Genomic DNA, 17,303 nt, shown 5'->3' on the forward strand with positions numbered 1-17,303 from the left:
ACAACAGGCCCAGACAGAGCTCCTGACCATCCATAAGCTCCAGCCCCCAGGCTACCTTAGAGGAAGATGCTGAGGATGTGTCAGATGAAGACCCATCACTGCATTTGCCTGCACCTTCCACCAGCAGAGAGACACACACCCCAGTGCATCATAGTTCTAGATCAGGCTCGGGGTCACGTTCTGGGGAACACTTCACTGACATGTCTCCGCAGCAGCTGGAGACAGTGGCAGTCCAAGTCTCTGGCACTAGGAGGACTGCTCATCAGTCACCCACTGAGTCCAAGTCAAATGATGAGCCTCAGCAAGTGCTGTTGAAAAAATGCTGGAGATTCAACAACAGGAGGCAAAAAATCAGGCAGAGTTGCGAGAGGCAGTCAACAGACTAGAACGAAGGACGGAGGAGCCGTCCGCATTCTGTATGATGTCGTGGCTCCGAGATGTGAGCGCCTCAAGGGAGGAGAGCAGGGGAAGGGTGGCCCTGGAGACCTTGGCCCAGCAGATCCTGCCGGATTTGCGCTCGGACCTGCATTCCATAGCTATAGGCATTGGTGGGATCCATCAATGGCTCGGTGGAAGGAGGTAGGGGCACCTCGACCTCCCTCCAAGAGCCCCGTCTCTTCAGGAAGTCAGGCAGGGGCCCTCGGGCACCCACAGAGAGGAGGACCAGCAGTAGGAGACTCTGGGGCCATCCGCCCAGGTGACTCTGAGAGTGTTCACCTGCCTCACAGCAGGACACCCAAAGCAGGTTGGGGCCCTCCAGACCTCAGCCCACTAGAGGACACCTGCCAAAGTCATCAAAGACAACATGGTGTAGCAGTCAGCAGGCTGCCTCTGCCTTTGCTGCAGATGCCAGGGATGCACCAAGACGTAGCAGTAGGGTTAGAAAGATTACGAAACTTTGACACCACTTCTGGGTCACTGGTGTTTAATCACTGTATATATCATGCACCTTTGTAAATACATTTGTTGTTCATGAGAACGTTTTTGTCATTTTAAAGTGTTGTGCATATGTATCTAATTGCCCTCTTATTGCAAAGGTGAGCCATACTCCCACTGAGTGATTGCCTCCTTTTGTTAGCCTCACCTACATGTGATGTGTAGCTGGCTCATGATAGTTACTAGACCCTTGTGTTATGTCAGGGAGACATGCCAAGGTCTTTAGTAAAAGTGTGTGCAAAATGTATTAGTAATCTCAACTCCTTACAAGACAACATGGAGTTAGTGCTCAATAGCCTTGGAGGGTTAGCTGTAGTTGTTTCTCAAAATGAGGAGGCCATCTTCATTTGTAGTGCCAAAGCACCAAGACCTGCAGCCACAATGCTCTCTCCAACCATGCACACACCTCAGTGTCCGTTAAAAGTTTCTCACTAACTTGGTGATGACGGCATCAAGTCCTTTAGTGCAGCGTTTGCGCTGTTGTGCTGGCTCTTCCCAGAGCGCATGGATACAGGGCTCGCCACTGACCTTTCCAAAGATTATGGCCTGGTGAATCATGAGGGTTGAAGGTGCAAATCTGAATGTTGAACTTGCTCTCATTGTTACTGGTTGTAAAGGTCTTTCAGTGCACAGGCATGGCACTAAGGGATAGAAGGAATGTGGCCGCATCCCATTGCCTGGACCTCACTCCTCCTGGAATCTGGTGGCTATCAGTGTGGCACTGGTGTGTCTTCCATGTTGTGCTTCTTCAGTAGCACCCTCACGTGGGAACTGACCCTCACGTCCCCATTCAGGTTCTTGTCCTTCCTGCTCTTCATTGTCAGAGGAGCTCTCAGCAAGGGGGAAGGCGTCTGGGAGGGAGGAGTAAGGGTGGAAGAAGGAGTAAGATGGGTAGTGATGTCCAGGTGAATGTGCAAGAGAGGGGTCTGTGGAGTCGATGACTGCCTGCCTCCTGGGGAGTGAAATGAGGGTGGTTGTTGCAGGAGGTTGGCTGAAAATGAGAGAGGGCAGAGTGAGCCGGTACGGTGGGTGGGTAACAGTAGAATGGATGGCGAGGGTGGTTGGTGGCAGACACGGGCCCTGGAGGTGGGAAGGAGGAGGTCAGGGAGGTCGATGTGGATGGGGGTGGGATTCTTGAGAAGGAAGGGAACGTGCACGTTTTCCTGGACACCCCAGAAAGAAAAGGGTTGTGGCTGGTAGGTGACGGTGGGGAGGTGGAAGGTGATGCCAGGGGGTCGACAGTGATGAGGGAAAGGACATGGGTGACTGGGGGAGGTGAAAGGATGGGGGAGCAGAAGATTAACTTTACCGGTACCATTGCTTCTAAAATCAAAAGTGAAAGGAACCTTGTGTTGGGCAGGAATGGGTGCTGCATAGGAGTGTGATCAGTGGGTGGGCGGCAATGCAGGTCAGCTCAGATGAACAACTGAAAGAGAAACAAAGAAGCAGCCAACATTGAAAATACTCAGGACATTGAGGTGAGTGTGATATAGGAAGGATCTGCTTGAGTGGGAGAGTGCTTGCATGAGGCTATGAAAGGCCTTGCCACACACACACGTCTCCTCCAGAATGACTTGTGGTCTGGCTGCGTGCAGCTGAACTGCTAGTGGGTGTTGGAGGGGTGGGGATGGGATGCAGAGGGAGGGCTCAAGAAGCCTGCAATTGATGTTGGAAGACACCATTACAAAATATTCAGTGAAAGTGAATATAATTTCAGATTATAAAGTGACAGATGTGTTCACCCGTGCAACCACTTGTGATCAGAAATTCTTAACTTTTCTAGGCCTGCCACGTCTTCTAGGTGCTGCCCTGACATCCGCAGCTGGGGTGGAGACAGCCTGTGCAATGGTTGGCCCTTTTGCCTCTGATGACTTCGACATGGGTCCTCTGGAAGGCCGAGGCCTTGAGGCCCCGGCTTGCTTTGGTTGTCCTCCTGTGGGCCAGCTGCTCCCTCTGTGGTGACAGAGGACGAGGGTGATGGGGGTCACAGGCAAAGGTGGCTCAGAAGGAGAGGACAGCCTCTGAGATTCCTGGGTGGATGACCCAGGGCTATCCAGCTACCGCTCCTCCTCCCACCGGGTGCCCATGGGCCCCGGCTAGACTCCTTGAGGATAGGAGCACCTGGAGGGAGGGAGGCCAGCAAGGTCACCAATCCAGCAGTGGTTAGCACCAACGCCGTGGCGTGGAATGTTTGTGTGGTGAGTGGAGACATGGACGGGATGAGGATACGAGCTCCGGATGATATGAACCTGATGGAGATGTGAGGGTGTGTGTGTGAGAGTTAGTGATGTTGTCCCTTGAGGTGTGAGATCCCTGTGGATGTGTGATGAGTTTGTGAGTGTGTGAGTTGAGAGTGATGAGAAGAGTGACTTACCCTGGCAGAACAGAGGAGAGCATTCATCCTCTTTCAGCACTGGATGGCTGTCCTCTTTTGCAGGGCATTGGCGCTAACCAGTGCTGGATTGCTGGCCTTCGCCCAGAGCAGGGGTAGAGCACTTCACAGTGGGCCTCCACTGCATCCAGTTGGTGCTCGAGGGAGGCGTCGCTAAATTTGGGGGCAGCATGTTTCCTCTCTTTGGAAGCCATCAGTTCCCAGCAGCTTTCTGTCCCTTGAAGAAAGCTAACTCTTTGCAGGCCAGCTTTTGAATATGGCGCCCAGTTTACCGAAGGCCTGATGTGATGACGGGCTGGGCGAATGAGATCAAGCCCTGTCAGCGACCTGGCATGCTTCCTGGGAAAGCATGACTAATGAGGTGGGATTGGGATGATACGGGGTGAAAAGCCGCCATTGCAGCCAGCAGGTAAAACTTCCTTTTTCTGCCCGCTACAGCAACCTAATGCAAATCTGGGACGATTCCGCCCAATGACTCTTGCAGTCTCTCATTAAAACGCGCTAAAAGGCAGTGGCTCCAATGCCACCTTCTCAAGGAAATCTTCCTCTTTTCTCTCAGCTCTGACTCTATTTCAATGTTGTGACTCTAAGTAGTTTGAAGGTGCCCCTTTAGTCCATCCATAGGCTCCTTCTACATTGCCTCAGACCCTTCCTGTGCAGATTCTTTCCCAATTTTGATTTTAAACTGCGCAATAACTTCGGGGTTACAAGATGGTGGTGCTGCATTTCTACTTCAAGACCAGCTTTGACCCTCCCTCTGTCAGGGTTTGGGTCCCTCTGATCTTCCTGGAGCCTCACAACGTGCAGGTAGACCTCCAGCCGGTGATTCTCCGGCCTCCCGCAGTAACCCTGGATCCCATTGTCATTGTGGTGGACATTCCAGGCCTCCCCACTGAACCCATCACTGTTGACATCCTGATGCCCCATGTGGACCTCACCCCCTCCCTATCTCGAGGCTGTGTGCACAGTCACATACAGAGGAGGACCCCCACCAGGAGAGTTTCGAGTATCCCCCCCCCACCACATTTTGTACCTTTTCTCCATTTACAAGCTACATGACCAAACCATGGCCATCCCATCTGCAGCCCAATACCGAGTGATCACCACCGACTGTAAGACAGTTAAACACACCCTGCACGCCAAGCTGTGCCTGATCCCAATTGACCATACAGGCCTTGCCCCTCCTTGGAGCAGAAGTACGATGTGCGTGCCATGCATAGCCCTGTAGCATGGCCCACAAAGCCCCAGGACTGCCTTTAATCTCCTCCTGACTATGAGGTGTACAAAGCCCCAGGACTGCCTTTAATCTCCCCCTGACTATGAGGTGTACAAAGCCCCAGGATTACCTTTAATCTCTCACTCCAACCTCTTGGCCCCTGACTAGGGTCTATGACTATCTTTCAATGAGCCCTCCTGTTCCTTCATGACTGATCACAACACAGTCTGCCTTCTCCCCAACACCTCATGAGCCTCTGTGTGACCTGTCCCTCATGTGCAAGCCTTTCCCCTCCCCCACCTCCAGGTCTCTCTCTGTGCAACCCATCCCTCTTGTGCCACTCTATCATAACCCCCCCCCACCCCTTTCCTGTTCCCGAGTCTGTGTGCATCCTCTCACATTCATACAGTTCGATTCCCATCCACCCCCTCCTGTCTGTGTCTTGGCTTCCATGTTAGGCTCCAGCTTCCCCACCCTTGGTTGCCCCTCTGCCTGCTATCGTTTCCCCTCTCCCCCCACCCAACCAAGTTTTACAACCCCACCATACCCCATTGACCATGTCTCTGTCATTCTCCCGCTCCTCACTTCGGTCTCAATGCTTGCCTCTGTCTCAGGGTGCAGCCCTGCCTGAGACCCGCAACACACACTGAGTGCGTTCCTCCCAGAGTACGGAAGCACGTCCCATCAGGATACCAACCCTTTACTCCCACCAGTGTGGCGTTACGCTGCCATTGCTGAGAAATGGGAGCAGCACTGTTGAAGGTAGGCTTGGAATCTTGCACTCACCTCAAAGTCTCGAGCCAATGATGTTACAGAAGAGAAAGTAGGCAGCTTTTGTGAAGGACAGCTGCATGCCACTGAATATCTGGTCATGAATTAGACAAGTCTAACTTCCTGTCATGCCTGGTCTAATTTCCTGCTGGCGTGGCACGTAATTACGGGGGACAATGTGCTTCCGGTGAGTAGTGTTTTTAATGAGTATTCATGACATGATAATGCATGCAAATGACATTCCCGACATGGGTCAGCAGGAAACCTGACCCACCATCAGCCCGCCATGAAAGTGGTGAGGGGAAAATTGTGAATTGATTTCCCATCGGCAGGATTCCGACTTTTGGCCTCTCTCTGAATTTTCCTCTCCTGCCCGCCACGAAACCCATCACTGGCAGGACTGGAAAATTCTGCCTATCATTTTGGATCTCTGCCACAAACTGAGTACCTCTGTCACAAATTCCCTTCCACCCCACTCCGGCCACCCCCAGTTCCCACCTCCTTGCCAAGTTTCTGGAGACGACCCAGACTAATTGCATATTTGGTGTTTCATAGGATCCTAAGCTGAGCTTCTGATGCTATATCCTTTCCCTCACAGAAGCTGCCTACTTTCTCTTCAGTAACATCATTGGCTTCCCCATATCCCCTGCCTTGGACCTAACAATTCCAGTAATCTCCTGGATGGCCTTGTACCCTCCATGCTTTGAAAGCTTCAGCTCATCCTTTGTTGCTTATTCCCCAAGCCTTGCTTGCACCTTGCTGACCTGGATTAGCTCCTGGTCCTCCAACAGCTCAATTTTAAAATTCTCACATTTTGTTTAAACGCTCTCACCCTCCTGGTCTCTGAACTCTCCTCCAGCATGACAACTGCCCCTCCCCCTCAAACCCTCTATTCTTCTGACTCCACCCTTACCCCGATCATTACGATCAAGCCTTCAGTTGCCTATGTTCAACACTCTGGAATTTTCCTCTGTAAATCCCGCCACATCCCTCTTTTCTGAAGACCTGAAAACATCCTCCTTCGATAAAACTTTTGGTCGTTCATCTTTATGTCTTCTTTGGCTTGGCATCTATTTTTCCCTCATGCCTCTATCAAGCACATTGCAGTCTTTTTCTGTATTAAAGGCATAGACTTGGGAATCAGAAAATCTGTGGATGACACCACATTGGGGTCTATAGCAAACACTGAGGAAGATTGTGATTAAAACCAGAAGACATTCGTAAGTTTTCGGGATGGATATACAATTGGCAACTGAATTCCAATATAAATATGTATGAGTGGTGCATTTTTATAGGAAGAATAAGGAGTCCCCCCTTCCAATCCTTGGAAAATAAGTGTCTAAATGGGGTAGTGGAGCAAAGAGATTGCGAGGTACGGATACATAAATCATTAAAAGACCAAGACAGGTTAACAAATCCATTAAAAAAGCACTGGGGTTCATTTCTAGAGGAATATAATTAAAAAACAGAGGAGCTATGTTAAGCTTATATAGGAACTTGGTTAGACCACACTTAGAGCACCGTACATAGTTCTGGCCTTCATATTACAGAAAGGATGCAGAAACACTGGAGAAAATGTAAATAAGATTGGCAAGGATGATACAGAATCAATAGGGCACAACTATCAGGAAAGACTGAACAGGCTGTGGTCCTGAGGTATTTGAACACAAGGATGAGCCATTGACAAAACCGGGAGCCAATGCAGGTCAGCCAGCAAAAGATGAACAAGACTTGGTGAGAGGTAGAATGTTGTCAGCAGAGTTTTGGATGAGCTCAAGTTTACAGAGCCGATAAACTCACACCAATAGTTTGGTGTAAAAAATGTGTCTGGTTTACAGTTGATGCATGTGTTGAGCTTTCAACTTTTGCTCAGAGTGCCATTGCACATGTTCAGGCAAGTACACAATGTACAACATTGCACATGTACAATGCCATCCTTAGTTTCAAAAGAAAGCACAAAGCCGAAATATGAGGCAAGCATAGCTGACAAGTTTTACTTATGAGGATCCCAGCAAGTAACAGCTGCAGTAAGACAACATGGGAAAACTGGTGTGAATAAAAACTCCCAAAAGTTTTCCTTGCTATGAATTTACGTTACTCCATTTTATTAAAACATTGTTTACATTCTGGACTCCCAAGCAGATTTGAATTTAATACCAATTTGAACTGTGGTGATGAAATCTCCAGTTTGCCCTGGGGTCAGTTTACTGTGGTTGAAGAAAGGGCTACCCCAAGCCAGTAAATGTTGAATTGCATCATCCGCTTACATGTGAGCTAAAAATTAGTTCCCTCATCCCACCCCACCGCGCTCCCCTCCCCCCCAACAACACCAATAAGACTCCTATTCCTCTCAGTATTATACAGACAGCTGGGCAGATGTAATAACAACAGAAAATGCTGGAAACACTCAGCACGTCACGCAGTGTGTGTAGAGAGAGAAAAAGAGTTAATGGGGTGAATTTTCCCTGCCCATTGGAGATGGGTTGGGATGCGGGAGGGCTGGCAATTTGGTGTGGGAAGGCATCAGGAGGGGAGCCTGATGTCTTGCCAACTCCATAGCATATTACTCATGGTGGGAACCTCTGTGACCAATTGAGTCACATAAGTGGGCAATTAAGGGCCACGTCCTGCCCCCACAGGCATTTTGTCCATGATGGGAGGGCCTGTTCATATCCACTCAAAGGCGGTGCCAATGATCGCCTCCGTGTCTAACTGGTTGCTGATACACTATGACCCTTCCCCCCACACCCTGATCACCAGAGCCTGCCTGCCTGGCTCTGGCTTCCCTTAAGAATACCTATCTGCTTTTCGAGGGTGCCTGGCCATTGGGCCATCCTGGAGTTGCGACCTCAACAATGGCAACAGTGCCATGGGGTCCATTGTTGAAGTTGCTGAGCCTTCTAACTGGGCGGGAAGCTCTTGGGGGTGGACAGCGGCCTCTGCAGCGACCTGTTAACTGGCCATCACCAGTAAGATGCCACTCCATGGTTCTGCCACCCGTCAGAGTGGGGTTGGCCCCCGCTTTCGCCCCTGGCAGCTGGGCTTCAGCTTCCTGGTAAGATTCCAGGCAATGTTTCAGGCCGATGACCTTTCAGCATATCAAGTGGATGTAAATTGTTTCGTTCTTCACTATAAATAATTAGAGCTGTGGGAATGACCAACAATGTGCCACAAAGCTATGGGACAAAGGTTCACACCAATGATCCCCCACACTGAAATCCTGGGTTAGCTATGGTGTCAATAGAAGGTGTGAACAGAGAACTGATGCAGAGCGGAGAGGCAAGACAGAAATGAGTGGAAGTCACCCAGAGCCACACTCACATAATGCTCAGCAGCATTGTTGTGAATGAACTGCAGATTGATAGTTTTTTAATGTCACAGTTACAGGTGTGTTTGTTTTAGTGATTGTTTCTCGAAAAAGTCATGTACAAAAAACAAGCTGCTAAAATACAGCTTTTAAAACAAACAGAAAACTGCCTGACATCAGGAATTCAATGCTGGGTATCACTGATGTGGAGCTTTTCCTCAAAGGAATTTTCTAGGCCAGGACAAATTGTCGTCTCGCGTATGATTGTTTATTTTCTTTAAGAGTAGCTGCAGCCGAAGATTTTTAGATAAGGAGGATTTCCTTGAGTGAATGCACCAATTCACTTAATTCAACCACACTGGTCACTGCATTTGTGTAATTATCAGTGCTTGAAAATAAACCAAATAGGATGGTGATGAGTTTTACTTCATATAAAGAATTACACTGAGATTTCCATAGTTAGGACTTTACTACAGCATACTACTGGAATACGTTATGAGCAATATTGGCGTTTTTGTGTGTAAGTTCAGCATGGTGGTTATGTTCTATAACAATTTTCAGTCTATTTCAACCCTTGTAGCAGAAGTTACTTTGGAATAACTAGAAAGTCATTATGTATGAGGAAATATGAGGAGTAATATTATCCAATAAGAGTTCTATTGGAAATTATAGACTGTCTACCTATTAGACAGGCTCATGTGAAAGCACAAATTTAACTTGCGTTTGTTCCTGCAAGCCAGTGCACTTTAGCTCTTTAATAATTGCCGTGGGCAATGATTTTAGCGTTCTGTATAACAAAATAAACATTTTTAACCGATTCAAAGGAGCAATATGTATTTAAATGCTTTAAGAACAGAGAAGCACTGCAGATTTACCCACACCCTCAGAGGAAAAGTTGTTAAATTTTCATAGAGGGCCTTCTTTGGAATTATCTTCTGATGTCTTATTTCAGTGATCCTGGCTCCCTTTGTAACCATTTCAAAATAAAACATGGGCCCGGATCTTCTGGGCAGCGGCAATGATGAGCGGATTGCAGCTACGCTCAAGGATTTCAACTCGACGCTGCTGCACATGTCTTCTGGGATCTTCTGATCACAGCTGTCAAAGAAATGCGGAGCACAGCATCCCCCGGGAAACTCCGTTGGAGCAGAGTAGGGTTGGAGGAAGACAAGACTCACCCCTTTTTACAGCACGAGCTGCCATATGGTAAGTTTAAGGTTCCAGTCTTTGAATGTTAGTGAATGGGTGAGAAAATGGGTGAGTGGACAAATGAGTGAATGGGTAGGTGTATGAGTGGGTATGTGGGCAGGCTGAGTAGGTGGGTAGGGTGGGTGAGGCGGTTAGGTGGGTGAAGTGCATAGGTGGGTGAAGCGGTTAGGAGGGTAGGGTAGGTATGTGGGTTATGTGGTTAAGTAGGTGAGTAGAGCGAGTAGGTGGGCGAGCTGGTAGATGGGTATGGTGAGCAGCTGGGTGGGTGGGTGAGTGGATAGTCAGGTGGGGAGCAGGGGAATGGGGGAGCAGGGGAATGGCCCTTCGGAAATTTTAACTTCCTGGGCAATTTCCATGTAGGTCTGCGCATCAGGACTAATGGAGAGTCCCAATGCGCAACTTCAGTTGTAAATCCAGTCTCCGATGCTCCGGAGACTGGAAGATTTGGCTCATGTTTAATTAAAATAGTCAAATCAGTATATTTGCAATCCAATTAATCCCTTTAATAATCCAGGGGCTGACATGGGAATCAGGACAGCAACAAAAGAAATGGTGAACCAGTTTTGTGAGAGTAGGAGGTGTAATTGTATGTTGTATGTTGTAAAAGGCTTCAGTTCACCAATTAGCATTTTATATATCTGGGGTTAGATTCCCAATGGAAGGAACTGGACTCTGTAAAATTGTCTTAAAATCCATAGAACTGTTTTATTTTATGATCTACAACCTTTCCAAGAGAAAATATTTTTGGCTGAAGGACAGAATTGTAGATAGTTCCAAGTTCTGAAAAATTCACAAAAGATAGCCAAAATCAAATTTTCTTGGGGAAAAGCAGATTTCTGGAAGGGCAGGAGTACCTAGAGACTAGATCAAATCTCCCAAAAATGTTGAGTGCCACCTATCCAGCACACTGACACCTGCATCTAAATCTCCCAAGGCTGAGAATTTCTGGTCTCAAATCTATTCAAACACTTGCAACCCCTTCTGAATCCACTGCTGCTCCACTCTTATTAATTTGGGGTTCTCCCATAATAACACTATCAAGTGTTACCTTCAAGTCAGATATGGCAATTCCATATCCCACTGCAGTCTCTGCTACTCTTCATCTTTACATGTCACAAGACTAACTTTTATGGCTGTTTCACTGAGATTTCAGCAATGTTTTTTACGAGATGTTGATCAGCGTTTGCTTGTTTCCTAGCTTGGCAATGCATGGGGTGGGGTGGGATGGTCGGAGGAGAAAGGCAAACCAGGGAAAAATACCTTCCTTAAAATATACATTAAGATAAATCAAGGATGAAAAGCCTTTGCCGTGTGTTGTACAAGACCCTGCACAATAAGGCTGCTTCAGCAAGCTTGTGTTAGCATCTGCAAAGCATCTTTGGGAAAGAAAACAGATAAGTGAATTACCTATATACAGATCCCCAGGATGTCCCAAAACACTTCTTATTGAAATAAACATGCTTCTGAAATGTAGGTGCTGTGCTCAGCAAACTTGGCAGCCAGCTTGCGTAAAGCAAGATCCCACAGACAGCAAATAAAATAAATGACCAATTGATCTGTTTTCTTTATTGTTGGTGGTTGAGGGAGAAATGTTGGACAGGAAGCTGGAAAATTCTTCACTTTGGGATGGGACAATTTACATGCCTCTGAAGAGACCTGACTTACATTTGACAGATGGCACCTTTGATAATGCAGCATTCTCTTTGCACTGCATAGGAGTGCCCAACTAGATTGTGTACTTAGGTTAAATTGGGCTTGATCCCACATTGACCTGATTCATAGAACGGGTGCAGGGATTATGTTGCACCCGTTGCTTCTGATGCAGGCAGCAGGCAAACCTAAACGATTGCAGTGTTCAGCCAGCGCTAAGCATGCCGTTGAGTGGCTGCACACCTGAGCAGGGAGTGGGAAATGGTGAGGTGAACATGCAGCACTTTAAGTCAGCCTGCTCCTCTTACATTGTGACTGTAGCTGGTACGAGAACTCATTCTACAATTGATTCTGACCTGAGAAAGGCAAAAGAATGGAGCACCATTGCAGAGAGCAGGCTTCAAAATTTTCTATCACTACACAGGAGGCCTTGGTGCAAGAGGGGAGGAATGCCTTCTATTCACAGGGGACCAGGAGGCCCTCAGGACAAAATTTGTAAAGGCTATGGGACCAGATAGCTGTGGCAGTCAATGCCAGGAGTCTAGCCCCAAGACCTGAATGCAGAGCTGCAAGAAATTCAATGACATCACATGAATCAATGAGATCAGTGAACGTATCTTAAAATGCCATATCCCACCAACTGCACCACTAGCCTCAGACACTGCTTAATACGCCACAACCCCAGCCTTCACCCAACAATAATCTTTATCAGTCATGACTCATACCTAAATTCATAGCTTCATGTCACCCTCACACTCCTAGCACTGCTGCAAGCCTCACACTCACATCTCACAGCTTACACACAGCCAGCTATTCAACCATGATAACCACATCACCCAAATAAATTGCACCACACTCATTCACATACTTCTCCTCTTTTACTTTAATTCAATGGGGATGCATTTTGCTGTACGATATGTCTGGGAACAAGTGGTTTATGCAGAATTGGTGAAGGCAGGACAAAGCCCTTCAGCACGGGTCATGTGAAATTGAAAATGTTGCGTGAAACCACTAAACACTGCTACAATTGCTGCAGGAAGCAGTAGAAATGAATCTAACTTGCAACTAAGCTGGAAGTTAGTCAATGATCCCTTTTAGTTGCAGTGGTGGGTGTTGGGCGGAGAGGGCGCTTCTTCCTGTCACTGAATGTATGTGCAGCTGTGCAAGAGAGGGGCATTAGCTGGAGTGTTGAACTTCAAAATGGCATCACTGACATTAAATCAGCATTACACACTGCCTGACACCACAATTGCTGTATTCGCCATGCTTCCTGGGTACACTCACTGTGCGTGTGCTAATACTCTCACCAAACTGTTGTCCAGCACGACTAGTACCAGAAACATGCCCACATGCCATGGACCCCATTTTGAAGGCAAAAAAAAACACTCATGGAATCAAAAAGCTGGGAGCTAAGGAGCTGAATTTTGAGGCCACTGACTTTAATTGTTTTGTTCTCACAAAGACATGCATTCAATAAAAAAGAAACCATTGACTTGATTGGCAGTTTTTCTCATCCTTGTGAGGCCAACGGGTTAATGCAATTCTTCTGCAGAAAGAAACTATGAAGTACTGAAGTCACAGTGTTGTGCTTTCACAGATTAGCATTCTTTGATCCATACATGGGATGGGGCAGGGGGGTCAAGCAATTTAATCTGTACATCTAGTTCATCAGAGATGCATCCTCCAAAGCATTTGTTAATACAGTGGGTGATACCTTTTCTAGGTTGTACATTGCTGTCATATGTTCTAATGTCTGCCTTCCTGTATAAAGGATAATAGGTAGGACATGTATTGGTTTAGTACAAAGCATGATCTGACACTTTACAAAACCATATCAAATTCAGATCACCTTTTTAATCCAGTTGAGAAGTGGTTTAAGAGCAAAATGCTCTAAGTCTTTCAAGCTCTCATCCACTTTAGATTGTGAAAGTAATTTAAAATGAAAATTTAACTATATGTTGAGCTCAGGGGATTCAGCCTGACCATTTTGTATATGTAAATGGAGTTAATGGAGCAGTTTGAAATTCTTATGGCAGCTGTTGCAAAATATTTGGAACCTGAAGTTCTTTTTTCATTGACTGTGACAGTTATTTCAGAATCAAAGTTTGTGAAAACAGCTGTAAGGTTTGGCTAGATCAAAGTTACAAGTTGGAACTGCTTTTAATGCAATAATTTCTCCATTATGCTACATTAGAAAGGCTGTCAGCCAAAGGTTTCACTAGAGCAGCATTCAAATACCCTTATCATCACAGGCACAGTTCTTCATTCCACTGAATCTTTGAATGGAGCCATTAGGCACCTCTACTTATTGGTGAGTCACAGGAAGAATAAATGGCAGGGCTAGTCACTGGGCTGTACTCTCCTGGTGCTTGGCTGGGACCGCCATTGGCCATAGTCTGGAAGCTGTCAGCTGCAGCCTCTGTCCTCTGGTCTCAGACAAAGCAGCAGCTGAGACTCTATCATTAATGTTGCTGTAGAGAGGGAGTTGGTGACAAAGGTACCATTGGGGCTTTTACTCCTGAATGGCATGCAGCAACTTTGCTGGCAATGCATATGCAAATTGAGCAGTCTTGACTGTAATGCACAGCCAAACAGCACAGCCACAACAAAAAGACCTTGAGAGCAGAGAGTATGGGAAACTAACAGGGTATTTTTTTTTATTCGTTCATGGGATGTGGACATCGCTAGTTAAGCCAGCATTTATTGCCCATCCTTAATTACCCTCATTCAGAGGGCATTTTTTTTAAGAGTCAACCACATCACTGTTGGTCTGGAGTCACATGTAGGCCAGACCAGGTGAGGGCAGCAGATTTCCTTCCCTAAAGGACACTAGTGAACCAAATGGGTTTTTATAACAATCGGCAATGGTTTCATGGTCATCAGACTTTTAATTCCAGATTTTTATTGGATTCAAATTTCACCATCTGCCATGGTGGGATTGGAAATTCAAACCAGGGTCCCCAGAGCATTACCCTCAGTCTCTGGAATACAAGTCCAGTGACAATACCACTGTGCCAATGCCTCTTCTTTTGCCACCAATGGCAGTTCCAAAATTGGCAGCAGACCAATTACAGGAGCAGTGGTAACTAAGTTACATTTGGTTACCCTAAGTGTAAACAAGGCAGCATTCAACTTATGGGGCCAGCATCCCTTATAAGACGTAGATTCTGCTGCTGTTGAACTGCCCAGCATTATAGATAAGGTGGTTTCTACAACAACAGTATTACAGAACCACTCCAGCAGTTATTCTCCAATTTTTACAGCATGAGCTGAGTCTGAATAGATCCATCTGTGTTTTTTTTAAAATTATTTCCAGGATGTGAGTGATGTTGACAAGATCATATTTATTGCCCATTCTTAATTTCTTCCTGCAAAGGTGGGTTGGTGGCGGTGGGCATTCTCCTTGAACAATTGCTGTCCTTGTGATGATGCTGCTCCAACAATACTGTTGTGTATGCCTTATCTTCCACTGTTTTCTACACCAAGGCAGACACTGTCCAAAACAAAAAAATCATTTTGTGAATAAGTCAGAAGCTACTTGGTGGTTTCACAATTCAGCCCTACAATTTAAACAACTCCATAATGTACACCTTGGACTCCATGGAGGTGTGAAATTGGAGGCTGAGACCCCATTCCGAGATTCCCGACCCCATTCCAGGGGTTTCTGGTTTTCATCAGAGCCGTTTAAGGGTGCAGGCTGGTTTGGGTCTTGCACTCCCAACCTGGCCAGCTCCATTCCAGAGATTGGCATGTCCTAGTCCTGCACAGTTTTCATGGTTTTGGGCTAGCTTTTAAAGGACTTGTGATTCATGACCCCTTAGAGATGTCGTGAACCATAGTCTGGGTGAGGGAACCTTTTGAAAGGTAAGTTCAATAGGACTTAACCATGCCCCCAGGCCAAGCCATGCTCCCTGGCCCCTCATACCCTCCATGGCAAGCTATGGCACTTCCATGCCCATTCACCCACTGTAAACTCTGATAGAACCAATGAGCCCAATAGTAACAATTGGATGTGTTAAAAAAAAGCTTTAAGCAAGTCATTCATTCACAAAAAAAATTATTTTACTACAGCCAATAGCATCATCCAGACCCTTGAAAGTATCAATAGAAAGAAACTGCTAGCACTTGAAACCTCTTTTCTTGTGTAGGTAAACATTGTAAAATTGACAGTAGATCAGAAAGCAAGAGCTGTCAATTGGGCAATGTTTTCCCTGGGGCGCAGCTGTTTCGACTGTTTAATGGATGTATGGGCTCAGCTAAGAATGCATAATGGGGTTTGGCTGAGAGCCCCAATATCAATTAAACTGTTGAAACAGCTGTGCAAAGGGAAAACAATTGCCCAATTGACAGCTTTTGCTCTCCAATCTATTCTGTCAGTTTCACAATGTTTATTTGCACAAGATAAAGAGGTTTCAAGTGCTTGTAGTATCTGCTATTGATATTTGGAAGGGTATAGATGATTGTCACTTTTTTTGGGCTGTAGTAAAACAATTTCTATGAATGAATGACTGTTTTTTGAAGCTTTTTAAACACATACTATTGTCACTATAGTGTTCATTGGCTCTATATAGAGTGTATGGTGGGTGAATAGGCATGTGGTCTCCGAAGAAGAGTCATACGGACTCGAAACATTAACTCTGTCTTTCTCTCCACAGATGCTGTCAGATCTGCTGAGGTTTTCCAGCATTTTTTTTGTTTTTATTTCAGATTTCCAGCAGCCTTTTGCCTTTATGGCAGTGTCATAGCTTGGCATGGAGGGTATGAGGGGCCATGGGGATTGGGCAGAGGGCATGAGGGGGCATTGATGGGCCATGGGCAGTTTGTGGGAGGTGAAGGGCATGAGGGGTGAGGGCTAGAGGGCCTTACTGTTTTTATTGTAACTGGGATGAAAGTCCCAAAGCACCAAGGTGGGCCTTTTAAACAGTCTGCCTCAGTACCTGGCAGCTCCTGTGGCTGCCTCTGAACTCTTTCCGGGGTCGGCGGGCCCTACCCCTATTAGTACCTGCTCCCATTTCCACAGAATCAAAATCTCATCTTTGCTGGCACTTTCCCCCCAAGGTAGACATGCCGAGCCAGGGAATTTCCCGAATCCCACCACCCACCTGAAGATGAAAATCCAATGATTGTCACCGCTGATTATTGCAGCTTCATAAATGTTGCCATACTGGCCGCAAATATTCATGACCATCACAACAGGACTTAAACTTAGCTCTTTCAGTTGCATAGCTGCCTGTTAAAAGGTTGCCATTATTGGGAATGGCTGAGTTGCCATTTTACCACTGTACGGAATTGGGTCTAATAGATATATGGAGAAGACACAACATTAGCCCTTTTTAATGTATGTTTAATCCCCACAGCTTGCTTTATGATAGCTTAATGGTTAGATGGATCACATGAGCCATAAAAGTAGGAAGGTGGTAGAATCTATCACTGGCCTGTACTGAGTTAGTTATTCTTCGCAAGAACAGTGGTGGACATTACTACAATTGGACTAAGGAGGGAACTGAGAATTACCAATGAGTTCTGCTGGAGAGTGTGTGTATGTGGTGTGCATGTGTGCATGCATGCGTATGTGTGTGTGTGTGTGTGTGTGTGTGCGCGCGCACGTGTCCCAGTCATATGGTGAACACTGTGAATTTCATTTGATAGCATCTGTTGTTATGTTCATGAACACAGCAGCCAATTTGCATGCAGCAAAGTCACATAGACTTAAGGATAAAGGAGTAGTTGTTCTGTTTTGGTACCATTGGTTGAAGGATAAATATTGACCAGGACACCTCCATTGCACTTTGTCATGTAGGAATATGGAATCTTTTATAACA

Source organism: Cetorhinus maximus, chromosome 5, assembly GCF_964194155.1.
Source record: "Cetorhinus maximus chromosome 5, sCetMax3.hap1.1, whole genome shotgun sequence".
NCBI classification, from domain to species: domain Eukaryota; kingdom Metazoa; phylum Chordata; class Chondrichthyes; order Lamniformes; family Cetorhinidae; genus Cetorhinus; species Cetorhinus maximus.